This window comes from Lampetra fluviatilis, chromosome 12 (assembly GCF_964198595.1).
Source record: "Lampetra fluviatilis chromosome 12, kcLamFluv1.1, whole genome shotgun sequence".
In the NCBI taxonomy this organism is placed as follows: domain Eukaryota; kingdom Metazoa; phylum Chordata; class Hyperoartia; order Petromyzontiformes; family Petromyzontidae; genus Lampetra; species Lampetra fluviatilis.
In genome coordinates, this window is record NC_136286.1 from 6,574,472 (window position 1) to 6,599,066 (window position 24,595).

The following is a 24,595-nucleotide window of genomic DNA, read 5'->3' on the forward strand; positions in this document are numbered from 1 at the left end:
TTGGAGGATTCCCGCCAAAAGGCGCTTCGCGCCAAAAGTCTGGAAGTTGCCGCCGTTTTTGGGGGGCCGCCACCGATTGGCGGGAAAGACGGACGCCACGTGGCCGGACACCTCCGCGCAGCGCAGCCCACGTCATCAGCGCGCGCCGGAGCCCTCCATTTTGCGCCTGACAACCGAGCCGACATTTTACACAACTACAGCGGAGCGCGGGAAAATCTCTCCGACGTCGACGACGATCGGGTCCTCCAGCAAAGATTGCCCGCGCTGTCGGCGTTCAAGGCGGATGGGGGCGACTGGGGAGCCTTCCAACGAAGGTTCCTCGCTCATCAGGAGATGTCGGGGTGGTCCGACACCACTGCCCTGCGTGCGTTGCCAGCGATGCTTGACGACGACGCGCTTGCAGCCTTCACATCTGCTGCAAGGTCGTCCCGCTCTACGCTCCAGGCCGCACTACACCTGATGGCGAAGGTGTTCGGGCCGCCCTCCACGTGTCGCCACCAGTTCTACGATCGGCGGAAGGTGGCTGGAGAAACGACGCTCGCCTACTGCACGGCACTACTCGCCTTGGCGGACGCAGCTTTTCCCCGCATGGATAAGGAGGGGAAGGACGCCATGGTGACGGAGCAGCTGCTGGTGTTGGCCCACGAGTTGGGGGTCCCCATCAACGTGGCGGACGAGATGGATATCTGCTCCCTGGCGATCGCCACGAGCATTCACGCGTACGAGGTCCTCAAACGCAAGCCGGGGGTCGTCTGCAAATGGGCGGGGAACGCGGCACTGGCCGCCACGATCGCCGAACCTCAGCCAGCTGCGGTGCAGGAGCAGGCCTTCGCTGCATCGCGTCCGGGGGAGTGGAGAACGGGAGGTCGTTCGCCCACACGTTCGCCCCGCAAGCTGGAGCAACCGAAACCTACGACGTCCGTCGTCTGCTACAACTGCGGCCTTCGGGGTCACGTCGCAGCCGGGTGCCGGGCCCCGCGTCAGCGCGCCACAGGACCACGTCGGGACGACGACCAGGGCCACAAGTCATCCCAACAAAACCCGGTGCCTCGGGCTTGACGGCTGCTGACCGTCGAGAGCCTGAACCCCGGGGCACGCACGGGTCCTCGATGCCTGGCCGATGTCTTCCTGAACCGCCGGCACCACCGGACGTTCAACCGCGTCTGGTGCCGTACGACGGACCGGCAAGGTGGACTCGGGCTAGGGCTCAACAATTTTCATGAAGACGTTTTTTTCTCTACACCGAGCTCGCCCGGTGTTCCCCTCTGCCGGGGTAATGTCCCGTTGTAGGGACGCTCGGAAAAAGAAGGGGACACTGCACGAGTCGAAAGAAAAAAAAAAATGTTTCCATTTATTTTCCTTTTTGCATACACATTGCTATTGTCACTCGCCGGTTTGTATATATTGTTCTATTGTCGCGGTGGCATTGGTTGATGGTTGCGGATGGTAGTGTTCGCGTCGTGTTGTGTTGTTACGTTAGTTGTTGTTCTTGTTGTTGTGTTGTGTTACGGGGCACACAGGGCGGTTTGTATATTTTTATAGCAGCCGGGTCGGCTGCGAGCTATGTGGTAGGGGGTGATGTAGTGGTGGTATTGACGTGCGCCGACTGTGACAGTGATGGATCACGGGGCGGCGCGGGGTGCGGGGTTGGGCACGCGTTGTGGGCGTGGTGTGGACGCGCGCGCCGGGAGTGACAGATGACGGGGCGGCGCGGCGTGGGTGGTGAGGCACGATGAGATGTGGGAAAAGAGGATCGTAGCCAGCGCCCAGCGATTGGTCGAATAAGTGGGTGCTCGCAGCGACGTCCGCAGGTGGGGTATAAAGGGGGACGCTCGAGAGCACTCGGGGAGAGTTACCCAGTTGAAGACCCGAAGACGGAGCTGAAGACCTAGTGCCCCGAGACCCCTAGTCCCGCGTCCTTGTGGGGACCGGGGCCCTGTGTGGCTCGGAGGCGAGGCTGTGGGACCCGGGGTCCGACGCCCCCGTGGGTCGGGCTGGGGACCCACAGTCGAGACGGATACCCCGGGCAGGGAGTGTCCCGAGTAGCTCAGTGGCGTTAGTCGCCGAGTAGCTAAGTGGATGTTGGTCATCCGAGTAGCTCAGTGGCGTTAGTCGCCGAGTAGCTAAGTGGATGTTGGTCATCCGAGTAGCTCAGTGGCGTTAGTCGCCGAGTAGCTAAGTGGGTGTTTGTCACCCGAGATACTAAGTGGCTGTTGGTCATCCGAGTAGCTCAGTGGCGTTAGTCGCCGAGTAGCTAAGTGGATGTTGGTCATCCGAGTAGCTCAGTGGCGTTAGTCGCCGAGTAGCTAAGTGGATGTTGGTCATCCGAGTAGCTCAGTGGCGTTAGTCGCCGAGTAGCTAAGTGGGTGTTTGTCACCCGAGATACTAAGTGGCTGTTGGTCATCCGAGTAGCTCAGTGGGCGTTAGTCGCCAAGTAGCTAAGTGGGTGTTTGTCACCCGAGATACTAAGTGGGTGTTTGTCACCCGAGATACTAAGTGGGTGTTTGTCACCCGAGATACAAAGTAGGTGTTAGTCACCTGTGAACGAGTTTGATAAAATAAAGAGTGTGTTACCCGTGAAGTCGTCTCCCGCCGAGTTACTACATTACACATGCACAAGGGCCCTGGGGCGCCAGTCGGGACAATGCGTCTGCGTTGGCATGTCTGGTCCCTTTGCGATGCACTACTTGGTACCTGTACTCCTGCAGGCGCTCTATCCATCTGGCCAGCTGGCCCGAAGGCTGGTCGATGCGGAGCGAATACTGCAAGGCCGCGTGGTCAGTGCGGACCATAAATTTGCGACCATACAGGTAGGGTCGGAATTGCTGCACGAAGTGAACGACTGCCAGGAGTTTCCTACGTGTGACGCAGTAGCGCTGCTCCGCTGATGAAAGCACGCGACTATCGTAGGCGATAACCACCTCCCGACCCTGCTGGGCTTGCGACAAAACACTGCCGATGCCCACATCGCTGGCGTCCGTGTCCAGGATAAAGGGGAGGCCAAAATCCGGAAAGGCCAATGGCGGTGCATCTGTCAGATGTGAGCGCAGCTGCTGGAATGCCTCTTCCTCCAGAGGGCCCCAATAAAACCTCTGGTTCTTCGCCGTCAACACGTGCAAGGGCTTGGCAATGATTGCAAAGTTGGGTACAAACCGGCGGTAGTAAGAAACGAAACCCACAAACCGGCGTACCTCTGGAACCGTTGTGGGAACAGCCCAGGCCCTCACGCAGGCCGTCTTTTCCGGGTCTGTAGCCACTCCAGACTCACTGACGACGTGGCCCAAGTAGCGTACCGACGACTGCATAAGGTGGCACTTGAGCTTCAAGTTTGCGTTCCGGAACCGCAGGAATACCTGACGTAATCGGTCAATGTGTTCCTCGAATGATTGGCTGAAGACAATGACGTCATCCAGGTAGATGAGGCACGTTTCCCATTGGAGGCCTGCTAAGGCCAACTCCATTATGCGTTGGAACGTCGCCGGCGCAGTCTGGAGGCCCATAGGCAGGCATTTGAACTCGAACAGGCCCTGTGGTGTCCGGAACGCTGTTTTAGGCCGGGAGTCCGCGTCTAGTGGGACCTGCCAGAACCCGGACAATAAATCCAGCATACTGAAAAATTTTGCTCCCGCCAGTGCATCCAATGAGTCGTCAATACGTGGTAGGGGATATGCGTCGGCCAGCGTGACGGCATTGAGGCGTCGGAAGTCCACACAGAATCTCAGTGACCCGTCTGACTTCTTGACTAGGACCACCGGTGCCCCCCAGGGACTCGAGGATGGAGAAATTATGTCAGCCCGCAGCATCTTCTGCCTCGCTTGTTGAATGTGCCCTTTTTCCATTGGGCTCATTCTATATGTGTTTTGGCGCAGGGGTGCGGCATCTCCCGTGTTAATGTGGTGCTGCGACAAATTTGTGCATCCTAGGTCGAACGGTCCCCGGCTGAACACGTCCGAGAACTCATACAATAACGAGTGCAGCTGCTGTTTCTGGTCGGGCGGCAATCCCGGCTCAGGCCCCGCCAGCTGGTCCATCCACGATTCGGCCCCTCTGTCCTCGGACTGGCTGATGCTGCCTACAAGCTCGGGCTCTGTCCCTGGGGCTCCGAGTGACAAGGGACTAACGTGGGCCAGAACTGTTCCCTCCTGCACCGTCGCTGTTCTATCGAAGGTGTTCAGCACCTGAATGAACAGATGCTGGTTCCTCTGTACAATAGTTTCGGCTCCCACCAGCGCATGGCGATCCATGGCAGCTGACGCCGGAGACACCAGGATGGGTGAGTCTGGTCGGGCTGTCACGAGGGGGGACCGATATTGCAGCGGAATCAGCATCTGGGCTGCCGGGGGAATGGAGACAGACTTACTGACCAGAGCCTGCACGTAGGGTACACCCCGGCTGGCCCCCTCCGCCTTTAGGAAATGGAGATGCGTTCCCTGGACTTCGACCCGCCCATTGGCCAGATCGATTTTCATTGGCATCCGCCTCAGAAAGTCCGTCCCCAACAGGCAGGGTACGGGCAACGTTGCGGAGACAAGGATGGGTCCTGCTGCCGAAAGCTGCCCAATCTGTATCGGGGCTTCAACCTGGCCCAGGAAGCCCATGCTGCCTCCATTTGCTGCAATGAACGTTGTCTTGACAGGGACTAAAGGTCGGATTTTATCCGGCAGCATCTCGTGCATGGTGCTCGAGATGATCGTGGCTGATGCCCCCGTATCCACCAAGATACGTGCCGACACTCCCGCGATGTCACCGACCAGGACCGAGGTTCCTGACGTGGCCGCTACCACCCGCCTTGCCAGCTTCCTCCATTGTGTAGCTGAGTCCGGCCACTGACCAGGCGGCGTCTCGTTATCCTCTGGTGCATGGTGAAATGATGGGGGATGGATGTGAATGGACCGAAGATGGGGTTCCTCCCTTTGGAGTGCGTCGCAGCAGGGTGAACGCGCCCTTGTTACATAGTGTGGCCTTACCCCTGGGTTGCGGGCTGGGCTCTCTATGTGGTGCAAATTGCCCCCCCTTGGTGACGTAGGATGGGCCCCCCATGTGGTGTGGGGGGGCCCCCCCATTGTAGGGGGCGGTGGGGACTGGGGGGTGGGCCTTCCCGTGAGCCCCTCCCTTCTCCCCTCCCTTTCCTTTGTCACGGGGGCGTGGTCCCCCTGGTTCCGTCTCGCTCCGCCGCAAAGCGGTGGTGAGGCGGGCCGTGGAACTCCTCCAGGGCGCAATGTCAATTTTGTGGGCTGCCTCCGCCCCAGGGCCGATGCCCCTGGCAACTCGCCGGCGTCGCAGGTAACTGGTGACGTCACGTCCGCCGGCGACGTCACGCCCGCCCGCGAAACCCCGCCCGCCCGCGAAACCACGCCCGCCCGCGAAACCACGCCCGCCCGCGACGTCACGCCTGCCCGCGACGCCACGCCCGCCCGCGACGCCACGCCCGGCCGCGACGTCACTGCCGGCCGCGACGTCACCCCCAGCCGCGACGTCACTTCCGCCCGTGACGTCACCTCCGCCAGCGACGTCACCTCCGCCCGCGACGTCACTTCCGCCCGCGACGTCCTTCCCGGCCTCGGCGCGATTCCCGGCGCGGTCCCTGGCCTCGGCGCCATCCCCGGCGTGGTCCCCCGCCTCGGCGCGATTCCCGGCGCGGTCCATGGCCCCGGCGCAATTCCCGGCGCGATCCGCGACACCACTTTCGGCCATGACGTCACTTCCGGATGCAACGTCACGTCCGTTCGCGACACCACTCCGGGTCGCGACGCCACTTCTGGTCGCGACACGATCACCGGCCCCGGCGCTATCCCCGGCGCGATCCCCTTCCCCCGACCCGGACAATGGGGACCGGGGAACGACACCGACGGCGCCCACCCCGAGGAGACTCCCGGTAAGTTCGCGGCGTCGGAATTGTAATTGCTCGACCGAGAGGCCGGGCGGGACGGCGTCACTCGCCTGGATCCTGTCGGCGTTCGGCCCCGGCGGGTTCCAGGTGACGTTGGCGGCCTCCGGCTCCGTGCGGCACCCCCTCACCACATGCCCTTCTCGACCACAACGGTGGCAGACCCACGGGGCGTTCCGTCGGGGGGGCTCGGCGCGATGTTGTAAAGGCGGCTGCCAGCGACGCGGCGGCTGGTCGCGCCCCTGGTCCCTCTGCTCCGCCAGTCCCCGGATCGCCGCGTACACCTCCCGCAGTGATGGCTCTGTCTCAGACGTCGGGGGTCCGTTCTCCGCTGCCCCCCAGGCAGCCTGTGGCGACGGTGCAGGTTCGGCGGTTGGTGTCGCTGGACCCAGTAGCGCCGCGGCAACGGCTCGGCTGTTCCCCCCCGCCGCGCCAGCCACCGGGCCCACGGGTGGCGCCCGGCCCATGACCTGCTCGTGGGCTTGGATGGTCCGGGCAGCCCACAGCGAGGTGTGTTCCCCCGGCGTCACCACGGGCATTACAACGCCGGCGCGGCAAGCGTAGGTGATGAGGTGCTCGACCACGAGGTCCTCGAGCGCTTCTTCTGCCAGGCGAGGGAAAGCTCTCCTCGCCAACACGAGCAGCGCACCCCTGTAGGCTAAAGGGGATTCTTTAGCCCCTCGCTGGCGATCCTGGAACCGTTTAAAGGCTCCTTCCGCCGGGCAATAGATCTCCCCCAAAGCCTCGTAGGCCGCCTGTAGCGTGGACTTGCTGTGCAAGGGAAGGGAGGTGTAAGAGGAGAGTGCTTCTTTGCCCAGAACGGATGGCAGCGCTCGTAGTGCCTCTTCGTCTGTCCACTCGAGAGCGTGGAAGGCAGCCTCGAATCGGCGGACAAACCCCTCCCAATCTTCTTCCTCAGCCACGAACTTGTCGACGGGCCCCAGCCGACGCGGCCGTCCGGCCACCTGCTCTCCGTGTTGGGTGGTTAGCCCTGGGGGTTTTGGCGGGAGCGGCGGCGGCTGGCGTGACGAGGTTGGTTGCGGCTCCTGCCCGGCCGGCTGGTCGGCCTCCGGGTCTCGTGGCCTCTCCTCCCGTAGTACGCGTGGGGGTGGGGGTCCCGGTGCTGGCGGGACCCCATAGGGAGCCTCTGCAGTAGCTCCTGGAGTGCCCTCTCCACGCGGGCCACGCGGTCCTCCAGGCGATCCGGGCCCCCTGCTGCTGCTTCTGATAGCAGGCCCCCTTGTTGCCCGGGATGGGAAGGATCCCCGGCCCCTGCTTCCTCTTCCCTTGGCTCTTTTCCGCGGGGATTCTTCTTTGTAGCCATTGTACTCCCACCGCTGCCACCAGATGTAAAGGGGGAGCCGACACAAGATTGCAGGGGTCTCGTCCTTTATTCCTTTTCTTCCATCCACACCTGTCCCCAGCCGTCCTAATATTGTTCCCGCCAAAGGCCCCTTCTTCCCGCCCGTTCTCTCCTTATATCTCCTCGATCACCCCTCCCACTAACCCACCTATTGGTGGGAATCCTTCCCCTGACACCCCTACATTAATATACTATTTTCTGGTTATAATCCCTCAATAATCATCATCATGATGATTGAGAAGAGAGTTACTTACCTCTATTGGGCTATTTGTTTTTCACAGTCTAGATACATCAATGCAATATTATAACGTGTGCTGTATAATTAATCAGCACGATATTTTTTCCTTCACAATTTAATTTGACCATATTTTTCCGTTTGCAAGTGATATTAAATGTTGCTCATGCCGTGTTCAGCCACATTTAAAGTAAATTAAACGGGGGGAAACCAATGAGCTTAATTTCAATTAAAAGCCACCGGAAACCATGCAGAGAGAGTTGATTCGTTTGATGAACACACAGGTGGTTGGCTGAACCAATGCACAACATGAATTATGAAAACAATCCCAGCTGTGTACTGCTAAGACACATTACACTATGTAACACAATTTTTATTCCTGGGTAGTAAGTGTTATTTCTTATGCCTAAAAAGTATACAAAATGGCTATTATTCCCCACAAACTTTGCTTTTGTGACCAGAATAGTGATATTTTGAAATTTACCTAATTTCAATGAGAAAACGGGCGAATTTGTGTATTTTCGTTCACGTAAAGTCAGAAAAAACAACATATGAATCAAAATGAATATGTATTTATACTAAAGTAATAAAAAAATTACTACAAAAGATTTGGAAGTGAGTAGTTTGTCGAGATTTACGGTTATACTGTAAATCACTTTCACGAATCAGCCCCCAAATGTAGTCTCCCATCATGTTCTCGTTATACTGTCCTTCGTAGCGGCGTTCGAAGTCCAGTATATCCTGGTGTAAGCGCTCGTCTTGCTTCTCCAAGTACGCTCCCATGTTCTCCTTGAATTTAACAAGATGAGCATCAAGGATATGGACTTTGAGGGACATCCTACAGGGCATTGTGCTGTAGTTCTTCACCAGTCTCAACCAGCTCCACATAGTTTTCGATCTTGTGATTGCCCAGGAAGCCACGAACCACTGCGACAAGCTGTCCCAAGCCGCATTCTCCTAACTAGTGAGCATCCTGGAGAATTCATAGCACTCCAGGATCTTATTTATCTGTGGTCCGACGTAAACACCGGCTTTGACCTTCGCCTCAGACAGCTTAGGCAAGAAGTCTTGAAGGTACTTGAAGACTGCCGACTCCTTATCTACAGCTCTGACAAATTGTTTCATAAGGCACAATTTGATGTGCAGTGGTGGCATCAGCACCTTCCGGGGGTCCACCAGTGGCTCCCACTTAACGTTCTTCCTCCCCACACAGAACTCGTTCCGCTGTGGCCAGTCCTGCCTGTGGTAGTGCGCCTTGGTGTCCCTGCTGTCCCAAAGGCAAAGATACTGTAGAAGGGAAACTTGGTAACACCGCTTTGGAGACTCATCAGGAATGCCACCATTTTGAAGTCTTCAATGACCTCCCAGCTGTACTAATCATACTTCAAGGCGTCCAGGAAGGTCTTGATGCTGTTGTAATCCTCTTTGAGGTGCACCGAGTGAGCCAGGGGAAGAGACGAGTACTTGTTACCATTATGGAGCAGCACGGCTTTGAGGCTCCTGGATGAGCTGTCAATGAAGATGCGCCACTCATTCTGGTTACAGGTGATTCCGATTGCCTGGAACAGACTGTTCACATTGTGGCAGAAGCAAAGCCCATCTTGACGGGTGAAGAAGCTGCAAAAAGGTTGGTGACACTTCCTCTGATCTGTGACTCTTTACCTCTTCCACAAGGACAGACAGCATACACACGTAGTGTCCTGGCAGGGGATTGGCTGGCACGACGGTTTTTAATCCGAAGGGCCCTAGTAGGAAAGTCCCATGGTTTCCCGTTGCCAGGAGATTGGCCGACCCTCGCAGGACAGGTGACATTTCGGTGCCCCTGAGTTGGCTTAAAATTGTATGGGTGCAAAAAGGTTCACTGGGCCAGCCGCAATGAGTCATTCACGATATCGGGAGGGGCTAAGAGTGGAATGTTAGGCAAAAAGAGCAGACAATGAGTATCATATTTAATGAGCACAGGAGAATAATATGAACGCGGAGCAGCAGTACTCCCCGTGGCACAAGGTCCAAGTGAGCAATAATGAAAGGTAGGCGCACGATTGGCCACGCAGTACAACGTCACCCCAGGCTTTTGAAGTTCGGGGAATAAAAAGGGGAGCCCAGGACCATTCATGGCTCTTATCTTCAACCTCTGGGCCGCCAAGGCCCACTCACTGCAGTCCTGCCTTCTCGAGCCGCTCACAGCATCTGTGTGATGCCAGCAAGTGCTGCTACGAGGCAGGGATAGGTCAAGTTTTCTATCATCCTCCTCCCTCCGACTCTCACAGCGTTTGTGCGATGCCGTGAGTATAGCTGCGAGGTACGTGATGGGGCGTCTGAGTGTCGGGGGATTCGGGTAGCAGTAGGCTAAGCTCTTCTCGCCAAATATTCCCTCCGGGCAGTACGGGGTTTGCGCCGAAAATAAAGGTTAGCAAAGAGCATCGGTGTGTTGTCGGTGATTTATGTGTGGAGCGACTGCGTGGGGAAACGCACTGCGAGAGTGAACGGGGAGGCTGCAGCACGGGCGCGCGGTGAGGTAATCGCTCGCAGGTGTGGGTGCGAGCGTGCCGCTGTGTGCTGCGTTAGCGTTAGCTGTGGTTTATATGGGTGTGTGGGTTAACTCCGTGCGGCTGTGAGCCAGCAGCACGAGTATGTCCCTCAGAGAGAGGGCGCTAGCGCGGGGGGCCCGGCAGGAGCCGACCGACTCAGTGGAGGAGGGAGCGGAAGGGGCAGACGTCGCGCGCCACCTGCCTAGCGAGGGCAGTGGGGTGGACATCGCCCCCCACGGCTGCTCTCTCTCCGGAGGAGTGGGTATGGGGAGCTCATGGCAGTGTGGCACCGGGACGATGGATGAAGGAAGGTCCGGATACGTGATAGCAGGTGCATTATTGCCAGTCCGACGTTTGGAAGGGTTCACCATGCAAAGTAGCAGTTGCTTGAGTGGTCAGTGGGTTGCCGCCAAATTCTTGGGATAGCGAACTTCATGGCTCTCTTTTTCCCTCTGTATCATCCTACAAAAATACATTTATTTCACCCATGACTAATTTGTAAGAGATTCTCGCAACATTTTTAATATATGATATATTTTTTCAATAACATTGAAAATTGTAAAACATTTAAAAATTAAAAACCTTTACAATTAAAAAAATTGTAACAAATTTTATAACATAAAATTCTGAGCAACAATTGTTCATCTTACCTTCCAGAGTTTTTTTGCATTGCTCGCAGGTGAAATGAGGTGCCCAGGGCTTGTCTTGATCCCCTGACAGGCATGCCGAAATATGCCTTGTAGGCCTCACACATCTTAGCAGATGCTTCCACAGAGTACTTTTTCGCTCTTGTCTTGATAAATTGGCCGTAGACATAGCAAAATGCGTCTGCCGGATGCTTGTAGCCTCTTGATGCCATCTCAGAAAAATGCAGATTCGTATCCACTTAGGCAGCTGGAACTAAACTGAACTGGTGGGCTTAAGGCCCCTGTATTTATACTACTATTTATATTAATGGAAAGTTCTAGAATGTTCTCGAAGTTACTTCAAGTTTACTCAGCACTGAATCTATCTGGAATGTTTTGCAAAATAGATACATTTCAAAATATCACTGTTCTGGTCACAACAGCAAAGTTTGTTGGGAATAATAGCCATTTTCTCTACTTTTGAGGCATATTTCATTAGGAAATAACACTTACTACCCAGGAACAATTTTTTTTTTATTACACAGTGTTATCATCAAGTATGCTTATTTTGAGATAAATCATCCACTACATTTTTTTGGAGCATTTAATTTAATTTTTCACATCCTTGCTCATGGTATTTGCCATTTTAGACAGCCGCAGACTAGATACATGTATTGTATATTTATTGAGGAGGCATTTGTTGTGTCTAGAGACAATGCTTCATTTATCAATTTAAGTCTGTGTCAAATTACTCACTAAAATGCACGTTAAGTCATGTCAGTGAGCATTAGTTGATTTGAGAACCCCAATGCATAAAATTCTCATATGCCACATGAATTTCATTATTAGATTGTGGATCTTGACTTAAAGCTTTCGTGACTGCAGGAATACATATTCTATGGGTCTCTCGGTAAAGCCACGTAGATATAAAAATAATAAAAGGTACTTTGCAAACCTACTGGCTATCAACAAAGATTCGTTCATGAAGCCATCCAGACAAGGCCGTAATTATAATATATATATTGGGGGGACACATCCCCGTAATTATAATATATATTGGGGGGGACACATCCCCCACAATATTCATATATGCTCAAAATGTCCTCTCCAATATATTGCTATAAAATAGATTTTTGTTTATATGATTGTGGTTATGGTTGTACTTTATAAATCCCTAATCTCTGCCATTACATACAATGAAACAAGAAAAGGTAGAAAAAACAGAGCAATGTAATACAATACACTACACTATTAGACATTATTGTTAAAAATAAATAAAAAGTCAATCCCATGTGTTAGTGAATTTTTTTTATATTTTAGGCAGAAAATTCGTTTTCAAATTTAGATTCTTTTCTGGGGGGGGGGGATCCCCAGACCCCCTGGAAGATTTGGTGATTCCATGGCTACGGCCTTGTATCCAGATATATAAACACAGACACAATTTCAACCGAGAAGATGGGTACAAACTGAACAATCATTGGAAGGATGTTATTAACCAGTTTAAGTCATAACTGGCTATGATGTTTCCATCCTACCTGCCGATGTTAGCTGCTATTGCATTGCCAGGTTAGATGTCTTTGCATTGACAGGCTGGATGTCTCACTAGCACATCCACCATTGCGGTGGTTCTCTTACATTGACATGCTAATCTCTCACAATACAATGGCCACCTCAACAGCCTCAGGGTGCCCTCCGATCTTACATTTACATGCAAATAACATATCTGGCCCCGCCCACTTACCCTTGGGCTACACACAATACAATGGCCACCTCTACAGCTTTGGTGGCGCCCAACAGGCCAATCTCTCACAATACAAAGGCCACTGCCCCAGCCATTGACATGCTAATTTCCAGAGGTGTGGACTCGAGTCATTTGACTTGGACTCGAGTCAGACTCGAGTCATGAATTTGATGACTTGCGACTCGACTTGGACTTGCATAACAATGACTTTGTCCCACCTATGAGATGTGGACTCGAGTCATGTGACTTGGACTCGAGTCAGACTCGAGTCATGAATTTGATGACTTGCGACTCGACTTGGACTTGCATAACAATGACTTTGTCCCACCTCTGCTAATTTCTCACAATACAAAGGCCACTGCCCCAGACTCTGTAGTTAGACTATGTCTAGCTCCACCCACCTACATTGATGCACCCATCTCAGGCCTATATAAGACCTTGTCTCAGCAGCTTTCTCTCTCTCACCTGAAGACGATTGCTTTTGTTGCGATCTAAACGTCGTGATATTTTTTAAATTATTTTCCTATCTACGTAACTTTACCGAAAGAACCATAGAATAGATTGTGTATGTTAGTTTTCTAAAATGGTGTTGAGATATAAATATAAGTTATACGTTAAAGATATACATTTTAAATGCTTTATATTTCATAAAGATGGAAAATTAATTGATAAAAAAACATTCTTAGCTATTTGTTTTTTCAATGTCAGAGGAGTTAATTTTTTTTATGGCCTGATGTATAGTTAAATGTTTTTTTTTTATTCTGTCAGTGACAGTAAAAAATACCCGTCATTTTGTTATTTTTGTATAAGTTAATTTATACCAAATGGCAACTTGATACCATAATACGAATACTATCCAAAACTATTGTCCATTTACAGCCTTTTTCAATACATTGCTGAATGAAGGTCTCCCCATCCTGGGCTGTTCATAGGCGTTGATTGGCCATTCTTCACCATGCTGGTTGATGCAGGATGGTGAAGGGGGGTTGTGCGGGGTTGGCGGGGTGGGGGTAGGACCGGTTCATATCTTACTCGCCACTTGTGTTAGCTGTGGCCCTGGAATGAAACTGAGGTCACAAGATTCATTGCGCAGCTAACCACTGCTCGTCCCACCATTGTTCATATGGCATGTGTTGTCATCAATGGCGCTGAGGAATTCATCCTCTAAAGTTTGCACACAACCTATTTAATTGCAAAAATCATTTTTGACAGAACATTTTAGTAAGCCTGTGCACACACGCCTTGCTTTTCATTATTTTATTTATTTTTGTGGCACCTTAAGGATATGTTAAAAAATTAACCCGTAAAAACAAAGTTTTTCACTATAAATCCTTTATATGCGTGGCATCGGTTTTATTTTATTATTCATTTCTGTTTTTCTTGAGTAAGAGTTTCATTTTTATCACATTGGTATTTTAAATTAAATATTAATTTTTTGTTTCCTAAAAAGTGGAAAATTTTGGAACAAAAAATTTCATGAAAATAAATTGTCACGCACAACGAGTATGTGTGTAAAATGTCAGCTCGATTGGATCACGGGAAGTGGGTTAAAAAACGACCGAAAGATTTGCACGGTCGTAAGCGCGCAAGCAAGCAAGCAAGTGAACTTAATATAAAGGATTTAACAAGTAAACCCGTAAAAACAAAGTTTTTCACTCTAAATCCTTTATATGCGTGGCGGCTAGAGTCCTCTCGTCCTCTGGCTTGAGATGGCTGCCACCTATGGGTCAGATGATTGTCTGCCAGTATTAAACAATTGGTAATTAAATATTTAATTTGTTTTCCCTAAACAGTGTAAAATTTTGGAAATTATTTTTCACGAAAATTAATTGTCACACACAACGAGTCTGTGTGGAAAATGTCAGCTCGATTGGATCACGGGAAGTGGGTTAAAAAACGAGCGAAAGATTTGCACGGTCCTAAGCAAGCAAGCGAACTTAATATAAAGGATTTAAAAATATATTCGCCTGTGGAGGATGCGGGGATCGATCCCGTGACCTTTGGCATGGGAAGCGAGGGCGCTACCAACTGCGCTACTCCGCCACGCCCTGCGGAGGGGTTACACTCTAGGCTCTTATACTGTGACGTTCAGCCAAAGCCATGAATGAGTTCTATTTGAATATATGTAAAATAAAAAAATTTTGCCTAAAAAGTGTAAAATTTTTGAAACATTTTTTCACGAACATTAATTGTCTCGCACAACGAGTCTGTGTGGAAAATGTCAGCTCGATTGGATCACGGGAAGTGGATTAAAAAACGACCGAAAGATTTGCACGGTCGTAAGCAAGCAAGCAAGCACGCAAGCACGCAAGCAAGCAAGCAAGCGAACTTAATATAAAGGATTTAAAAAGGAATGTAAATAAGTAATGAATGGCATACGTTTTTAAGCAAATAGTACGCGGTATTTTATTACACACGTATATTATGTCACTTTTTACGTGTGTCTGATTAAATCATGTAAATGCCAAACTTACAAAATGGTGCTGGCATGTACATACTATTTGGCTTATGCTAGGCTCATAACGATTGTGGATTAAAGAAATGTTAACGCTCATGACGCATGCATTGAATCGTGCATGTAAGAAATAATAAATTGTGATTATAAGAACACATTATGCTCATGTATGTTACTTTTAGGCTAATGGAATGAATCAGACTGTACAAACAAGCCAGAAGAAATATAATATATCATATAAATCGAGACGACATTATAGATGAAAGGTGGTAAAGGTGTGTCCCTTGCCATTGCTTGTTCATATTACTGCTGGTGAAAGGGTCTCCACTAAAGGAAGGTCTAGAGAGACCCTCTAAGAGGATATTTTAGCCTACTCTTCCATGCTGGCCAGACGTAAAGCACTTGACGCAACCATAAGCGAACTGCCATTCGACTAACTGGGATGCACCCATTTATACTGCTGGGTAGACGACAGGGGGATTTAAGAAGCTTGCCCATTTATCGACCTTGCGACTTCTGGATTACAAGTCCAGTGTGCTATCCATTACATTACTAATAAAGCAAAAACAATATTAACTTATTTTTTTAACAGAATTTTGAGCCAACATGATGGCAATCAAATCACAGAGGTGGAAGAGTAAATCTTAATATGGCTATGGTGCACCATTGGTTCAGATGAACATTCAATCCAATAAAGTTGTATTTCACATCTCCCAGCAATCTCTAAACCTACTACATCTTGCAATGCTCTCCTCTGTAAGTCATAATATTCCATCACCTATTGAAAAGAAAGTAAGAGGGTCATTGGAAATCAGTGGGGTATATATAAAACGGATCACCCTGTATGGTGGTATGAATATATATGAACGTTTCTAGGGGTGTGAATCTATAATATCTCGAGTGGTATAGACTATATAAGCAGAGCTCTATTCTGTCTCCATATATAAATATAAAAAATTTAGTCTATCAGCCTATTGGTTGTCCAGACAATATTTCTAGCAACATTTGTTAAGCAAGAAAACTCTGGATAGCTTTTGGAATTTTGAGTCTCATTAGCAGAGTCAGGATTGTTAAAGGAAAGATAATTTGCTACCTGATGTTATATGCAAGAGCAGTGCATAGAAAAATATTTTGTGGATATTGGAAGACATTTAATTTAATAATCAAAGTATCAGTACATCATCAATATGCATATAGTTATTTTATTAATTCTAATCATTTAAGGTCACAACTCAATTCAAAATTAAATTTTTACCAAAAGTACATGCAGAGGCTTCAATAGCTCCTGAATATCACTGTTTATGTAATTTCAAAATTTGAGAGCTATTTATTTAACTCAGCTTTTAAAATATTTAAACCAAATTTCCCTATTGTATATATCCATAAGGATAGGGTTGCGTGTATACTTCTGTTTTGCATGAGAGACCTAATCCAATTCACCATGTGGGGCTCAATGGCTTACTCTATCGCATGAAGGATAAAGTTTATATTCTGAGAAGATAACCTATTTTCTCGTGTATTTTGAACTTTTTTTTACATCCCATAGCGCAGAGTTTTTTTACATTCCACATCATTCCCGTGTAAACGCTCAAGTGATGGGCAAAAATGGACTACTCATTATTTTCCATCACAGCAAAGCTTATCATAATGCCAACTATGATAATAAATTGCAACTTATTACGACAAAATATTTCTCCCTCTCTTGAAAATCATTCAGTTTTCCTGTGTCCTACTTCCTAGATAAAGACTAACTACAGTACCTATCTCTGCATTTTCTATGTGATTTTGTTCGCTTGCTTCAGTCGCCTAGCCTTTTTCGTCAGTATATAAAGCATACACATTGTTTTTCTATCTCACCTTCATGATGATTTATTGTCGCATTATTTTGTTCAAAGTCCAGTGGTAGGCCTACTTCTGTATTTTGAGAGTGTATAATACTGAATTGTAAATACAATATACACACGTGTATTTGATGGTCTCTTCTTGCGCTTGATAAATATGTATGCTTCCTGAGATTCTTCTCTTTCAGTGTCCTGAAATCATGCACAATGTCCTTAAATTACATTTTTGGGCCAGGCCCTGCTTCCAAAGGCATTGTGCCTTCTGCACTCCATAATGCACATCTATTAAAATGTACGACATCTCTTACCTGAGCACAGTGTGGTTTATGCTCCCAACATTGTGGTGCAATTCTATATGGGGAAAGGTATGCTTACAAATTAGCAACAACAAAACACCTACGAATTTGTTTTACCTGCAATCACAGATGCATTGGAGTAAGGTGAAACGTACAATTTCAGTTAGAGGCCAGATTGTTAGTCATGTGTTGTGTCTGGTGAAGAGAATGAGGCCCTATTGACATGGATCCATTATGTTTGTGAAACCATTGCATGCTGGCGAACAGCTATATGTTTGGAATGGAACAAGTAATTTTGTGTCTATTTCAATCGATTTGCATTTTCATGGGAAAAAATCGACAGAACCCAAGAAAATTGTGTTACTGATTCATCCTGAATGTGAGGAATTTCCAAGGTAACACGCAAAGTGATATGTTACCGAATGGCCTTTCTGTTATTCGTTATAGTGTCAGTATCCCTTTTTCAAGATTGCACGTAATCATCAGAATGTAAACTACAATTCGTTGTTCATTTGCCTAAAGCTTTCAGAGGTATGCCTTTTGAATGTTAGTTATGCCTCAGTTTGAATGAAAAAACATTTGGTAACACATCATTATTAAATATAGATCTCACCTAAAATTTTTACAGCATGCAAACAACACACAAACAAGTATGAAATATTAAATGCAATAAAAATATTGGGAACCTTTGTTAAATTAAATATATATATAATAGTGAAAATTATTTACAGTCTTTTAAAAAAGAAAACTACTTCTAGAAGTAGGGCTCCCTACACACGTGTCAGTCATGGACGCTTTTTTAACCATACTTCATCAGACTGGTCACTAATATCAGCTGTGGCTGGGAAGTGTTCTCATTGAATATCATCCATCGTCATCATAAGCCATGATCTGCTGGATGAAGGCAACCCCAAGCCATTGCCATCTGTTTCAGTCCTAAAATGCACAAAATCCGATTCCAACCATATTTTTTCTCCACGGTAGATGTCCTGTTTAGTGCGTTTCCTCCCTCGGCTACCACTCCATCATTATTGTCAATCACCAGGCATCGTCCCATCTAGCGGTGCGTGCTGCCCAAACCCAATCACGTTTCCCCGCAGTCAATATGATATTCTTAACTTGCATATGTTCTCAAATACATGTACTGCTTTCCTATTTTATATATCTCGGTGTAATTCCAAGCATCACTACATTTCCATGTTTGTGATCCATCATATATCACAGGATGTGAAAAGCTAATCAAGGCACAAGTTGGTTTTCATTATTCAGTTTTCCAAAATCACTCAATCCTGCTATCTTCCACCTCTTCATTTCATCATTTTGATCTTGGTCCACCTTCAATCACTGCCCAATGTCATTTGTTTTCTGGTTGTGTCCCTTTGACAGATATCTTCAGATGTCAAGCGAACTTGTTCCAGTGACTTTTGTTTTGCTCCTTTTATCTTGAGTCCTCCTTTGTAGTCTTCTTTGATCATTATTCTACCATTTTTTTTATTTTTTTTATTTACATTGGTTGTTATAATGACTTTATCATCAGCAAATCTGAGATGGTTAATATTTCCTTCCATTGATGCATTTGTTTTTCCAATCCCATTTTAGAAATACATTTTTTGAGTGTTGCTATTAAAGTAATCTTCCTTGTCTGATTGTCCTTCTAATATGCATTTTGGAACATTTTATCTACATCAATTTCCACGAAGGCAAATGACATTTCATATTCTACAAGAGATAGGCAATAATGGCATTTGATATGTATTAGTCTTTTGAAGATTCTGATTGAGAGTATGTATGTGGTTAAAGGTAGAGAAACCTTTCCTAAACCCAGCTTGCTCATATTGTTGCTTGACCTCTATATGTTGTTATTTTGTCCCAAATTATTTTTGTGAACAATTTTATATCTGTATTAAGAGGCTAATAGGTCAGTGATGAAAGACAGCTTCATCAATATTTTTTTAGTATAATAATTATTGAGGCATCATTCCATCATTTTGCACTTAATAACTTCAACGACTGGATCTAGTGCTTGTATGACATTTACCCCTACTGAGATTGCAAACAAATTATTGGAAACATTTTGATAATTTTTCATAATTTGGAAATACATTGTATGTGTTAATGAATTGTCTCGACGTGACCTCCTCATTTAACCAAACATAAAACATATAATGCTACTTATAATGAAGCTTCATAATTGGCTGTGTTTGGTAAGTTTGTATTAATCCCATTAGGTAAGTGTAATCTGAATGTTGTAATGTCACAAGACTTTTATACAGCAGCAGCCAGACTTTGTCATTGCCCGGGGCTCGAGTTAACTTCACAATACACGGAATTACATCTGCCACATAACATCCTGACATTAATTAAATTGTACTCAACATTGCCAATTTGTTTAAAAATAAATACTCTTTTAAAATATACCAAAAACCCGTCTGGTTGGCAAACTTAGCTCCAATTAGCAAAATGAAAATGGAAATGTGTATCAGCGAGCACCCGTTGAGGTATCTCTCTCACAAAGGGAACTGGAAATAAACAAACTTTATTTACCTACATTCTGGCAATAATAATATGTTGACTCTGGAAATGGTGGAAAGTACATTTTCAGCCAGCATTTCTTACAGCAGCTTTCTTTGAGTCATAGTCGTTGTGTTGGTTGTTATGGCACATATGTGGACATTACATTGCTGCTTGGTACATGAGGTACATTGGTGATGGCAGGCACTTTCCATGCACTGCATATATAGTTAGAACAACCGTATACAGGGATTCAGCTGCTATGCTACAATGGCTGGCACATTAGACTTGCGATCTAGAGGTCACCGATTTGATTAAATTTACCAACGCAGCAGTCGAAACAATGGGCACATCTCTTAAATTCTCTCTTGCCTTTGTCCACCCAGCAGTATAAATGGACTCACCACAGTTAGTCGATCGGCAGGTCATGAATGTGGTATCTATGGGACCTTTTTACCAGTATCAATATGATACTGGCAAAGCATATCCTTCATGTGTGGTGGGTTAAGAGTGTGGATACTCCCACGTCTTCCAAGATGTGTGCGGTGGTGTAGAGTGACCGTGCTCTCACCTCTTCTAAGACGTTTGGCCGGTGTGGAAGAGTAGGCCACATGCCCTCTAGAGGGAATCTGTGGAGGCCCTTCCGCCAGCAGTGGTGTGAGTAAGCAATTGCAGGGCTGCACCTTTATAACGGTATACAGGACATACTAATAACCATGATAGATTTATTGGGCAAGGAAGAACAACGAATGACTTTTGGTCCCTCCTTAACATCAATAGAAGACATAATGAAATTAAGCAGTGGTCTTTTATTGCTGGCTTGGTATTTACGTGCCATTCATCAACAGAGGGAGAAGTCACTGCTTATAACAAATCAAGTATGACCAGTGGTTACTATATATATTATGTAATTTGTACATGGTTCAGATTTCTAACTTTATAAAATAAGTCTAGATTATAGTGTGATGTTGAAGTCGAATAAAAATAAACTTGAGTTAAAATGTATGCTCTTATAATACATTGCTTACGTAAATTAAATCTTATTTAACGTAATAACGTTATGGGAATTAATCCACGAGCGTGTGTGCGTTTAGATATATGGAGCAGACACATTCACACATATATAAAATTAGCAGTACATTGGGGGCACACGAAATCCATAAACATCGATTCGTAAGCCAACCTTCACATAAAACAATAGCATTCTTTCCTACGTAATAGTCATTGCACAATGGTATTTTGGTCATCATATACCATGAAGGAATGGATATTCGATACGGCAACATTAGAGCTAAGCATTGCTATAAATATTAGGATTGACATTTGATTTATCTTACGAGCTTGCACCATTCGTCTTCATTGCTGCGACACTCACCCAGTGGCTGGACAATATGGACAACTAACAATGGAAGAAAACACACGGGCAGTTTGAAATGTTTTACCCTGCAAGCAAGAGTGCTGTTGAGGGTTTAAAAGTCATTGCAAGGTCACCCGGAATGACAGTTGTGGGGATGTCATTGGACATAAATCAGTGTAATCAGGATGGCTGGAAATGAACTCCCTCCAAGCTTCCCCCGCCCACTGAGGGAATGAGTTTAGCCCTAATCACTGGGTTGCTGCAGGACAAAATAGCATTTACAGGATTTTGGTAAAAAAACTGGGACCATTACAAATGTGGTAATTTAACTGCCAAATACCCCCCACCTCCACAGAAACTTGTTAAAGCCCTGTCAGCCGTACCCTTTTCAGCATTCAGGCAGCAGCACAGCGGGGCCTGCATGTGGAAGGCAAGCTCAGCTTCAGAGCCAAAGCCTTGCCATGTATGTCTGGTATGGGCACGTGTTATAATCTCTTCTAGAATTCTAGTATTGTGTTGTTGGATTTTATTGACGGAATATGAAAACATCATGCCGGGTTTATTTTTTTAAAGTTCAGTTTCATACGGGATGACGACTTTTTGCAACGAGACCAAGATTTTGAAAAACAATATAATTTAGATGCAAATAAAAAAAAAGTGAGCATTTCTGATGGATCAGAATGAAAAGCAGCCTTCTGCTATGGGCAATAGTATTTTTTTTTTATTATAAATTAGCATATTTTTATATAATGGCTGGCTGAAATGTTTAACAAGGCTCATCATGCAATTGTGAAGGGGTATTCAAAGCTAAAGGCTTAAATGTTAATTAAGAGTGTGAATGTTTTTAATTTCCTATGCCATACTTTCAATAAAATAGCTGTATTGAATTGTGGGAGGAGTGCCTCTGCGTTTTGCCAACTGTTAACACAGAGGGGGGAAGGGGACCCACTCGCATATCAAAAGACAGTTTTAATAAGCATTAGGCTTTTGATATACTGTACTTATGAATGTCAACATTGTCTTTGATAGTGTTATAGACCAATTGACATATATTATGTATGCCAGTACAGTATTTCACTGCTGCCGTGATGCTCCAGTGCTGTGCCCTCAGGTGAAATTGAGTCTAATGATCATCATTTGTTGCTATGGTGACATTGCCAAAGTGCTTTGGAACAGTAAAAAAAATGTTGGAAAATGTCACACTCTTAGGTAGTGAGATGGGGTTTTCTCCTTCTGACAGGGACATAATACCTGACCACAACTATTGTTGTGAGTTCATTTTAGATAACATTTCTTATTACAATCCTGCATTACCCGTACTAGCCCCACAAAGGTTCTTTGTATAGTCTACAAAGACTTGAGGCAAATACTGTGAGAGAGCACCTATTAAGTCCCGCCTGGCACAGAAGAGGGTTGTGGAGTCACCACCATGCCTGGCTGCCTTTGTCTCCTCGGTTGTGATGTTTACACATCACACCAGGTACTCATTTAATGTTGAATTAACCTAGGTGAGGCCCAGGACCCGTGTGAATATCACTCACCACATGATCATCCTCTTTTTGAGGTAGCTATCCTGAGATGTCTGTAAGTTTTCCTGGGATATTAAAAGTCCCAGTTTTTGCAAGTTATGTAATAACACCGAGTAAAGAAACCCCATTTACATTAACTTATCTCCTCTTTTGGGATTGTGAGATATTCTTAATATTTGACCCACTTTTTGTTGTCAGACGTTGCAACCTGACTGACCACTGATAATGGCAGTGGCCGGTAATCAAACTCAGATTGTCAGTTTTGTAACTCGACTTACAAACCACTGTACCACCACTCCACAAAACACAAATACACACACACGCACAAAACAATGTGGCATTGGATACCAAATCTCAATGCAGGACTTGAGTAATTTGCCTGCACGTGTTTTCACATGCGTGCCTGTGAGTCGTTCGTCGGGCTTAATCTTTCACAGAAACGAGCCGCGTGAAACAACCCAATGGAAAAACCTGCATTGTCTCAGGCTACATAGCCCGAGTGACTCACCGTACTTTGTCAGTTTTGGGAAGTCTCCGCGAGATGAGAGGGAGCGGCCGAGGCTGCCTCCTGTTCACACCGTCGGGCCACTCATCATTTTGGCACCAGACACTGGGCTGCTCTCCCGAGGCTGCTCAAAGCGGTGGCATGGTGTGGTACACGGTGTGCTCGCGTGTTTCATCCATGCCACTTGTGTGGTGGAGGAGCAGCAGGCTCCTGACTGGCTCACACCGAAGCGTCGTCGCATGCCTAATGAGATGCCAATGCAGTTGTCCGATTGAATGTTTAACTCTATCGTGGCGCGTTGTTGAAAGCTGTAACATTATTTAAGTGATAATTTGTCAGGAATATAATATGGCTTTAGGTGCATATTTATAATAATAATTATATTCGTGTTTTAAAGGGGAGAGATACTGTTCTGACTTTCGACATCTTACGTGTATTTTTGTTTCTGCCATTAAACGATATAATAGTTTGTTAACAATTAAAGTGATTGTGTGTATCCACTGATGGCTGAAGGCCTCCCCCCGCTGTGTTAGTGATGGGAGTTGTTTGACCATACTTCACCCACGCTGGTCAGTGCAGGTTCGTGAAGGTGCCCTGCACCACTTCAGATATCGTTCGCCTTTGGCACCAAGATGCTGGATGTTTGGCAGTGGCCGGTAATCAAACTCAGGTAGCTGGGTTTTAATGCACAGTACACAAACCACTGCATCAACACTCCGCCTCATATGCTGCAATATAAAAATTACATAGAGATTGCTGAGTGTACCCTGTTTAAATGTATTCGAAATGCTAGTCGATCAGAACGGTACTAAAATTATTCTAATATATTCAGTTTTAAATTTAAATGTTGCTTACTCAACATAATTCTACGTAAATATATGAGCTGCACATGGCATTGACAAAAGGCACTCATGTAATTGTCTCAATTAACACCACTCTGTCTGATAATATGTTGCACTATGTTGCACTAAATATACATTTCATACTTTACAATCGTCACATTTAGTGGATATTCTTGATTTAAAACACTTAAAAATAGTGGCACGCATTTCCTTTAATGATATTGCCAAGTATTCTTGTTCACGTATTAAGCAGTGGTATATATTATCATCTTAAGTACGCATTGCTTAAGACGGTTGTGTGAACTTCCTCAGGATTAATTATGTTGGCGACGTGGCTAAGCCAAATAATTTCCATTCGTCTTGTCTCGCGTCATTGTTGAGGGTATATAACATAACAGCAATCTCCACGAGTGGGTAAACTGTAATTATGTGTGGGGTGATGCATACCTTGTTATGATCATGTACAAGTACAATAATTTTGTTATATACAAATGTTTTCTTGCATACAATATGTATATTCGCTGCGAATCAAAAAAATAACAAGCCGGCATAAGTGTGAGTTTGATAAAAAAAAACACAAACATGCATGTTCAAGCGTCATTCAGGATCGTGAATATAATCTAAAACCACAGCTTTCTAAAATGGGACAATCACCTTCTTGGTTGAAATTGCATATGATACTACAAATAATGTTTAGAGTAAAACTACATTTCCCATCAGTTGCAACGTTTAGTTATTTTGAATTAATTTACGACATCGCCATTGAAAAAATAAAAACATGATAGTTTAAATCAATATCTGCTTGCGTCGTAGATTTCCACCACCTCTTGTTCCTTTCAGTCTTTGAGATTTAATTACATAAATATGGTAAACCTT

General features: G+C 46.5%; 1 protein-coding gene across 13 annotated transcripts in view; it reads right to left on the reverse strand.

Moving 5' to 3' along the window:
* The window catches only part of DNASE1L3 (deoxyribonuclease 1L3), a 135,622-nt gene extending 112,589 nt beyond the window's left edge, over window positions 1-23,033 (reverse strand). For 5 of the 13 annotated variants that reach the window (XM_078861487.1, XM_078861484.1, XM_078861475.1 and 2 more), the window contains exon 1: window positions 22,881-23,033. The gene's annotated coding sequence lies outside the window, so the exon portion shown is untranslated. Of the gene's footprint in view, window positions 1-16,801; window positions 16,872-20,057; window positions 20,194-22,880 lie in introns of all 13 variants that reach the window. The other 8 variants (XM_078861474.1, XM_078861472.1, XM_078861483.1 and 5 more) reach the window with 6 other exon arrangements.
* Window positions 23,034-24,595: the final 1,562 nt, after the last annotated feature.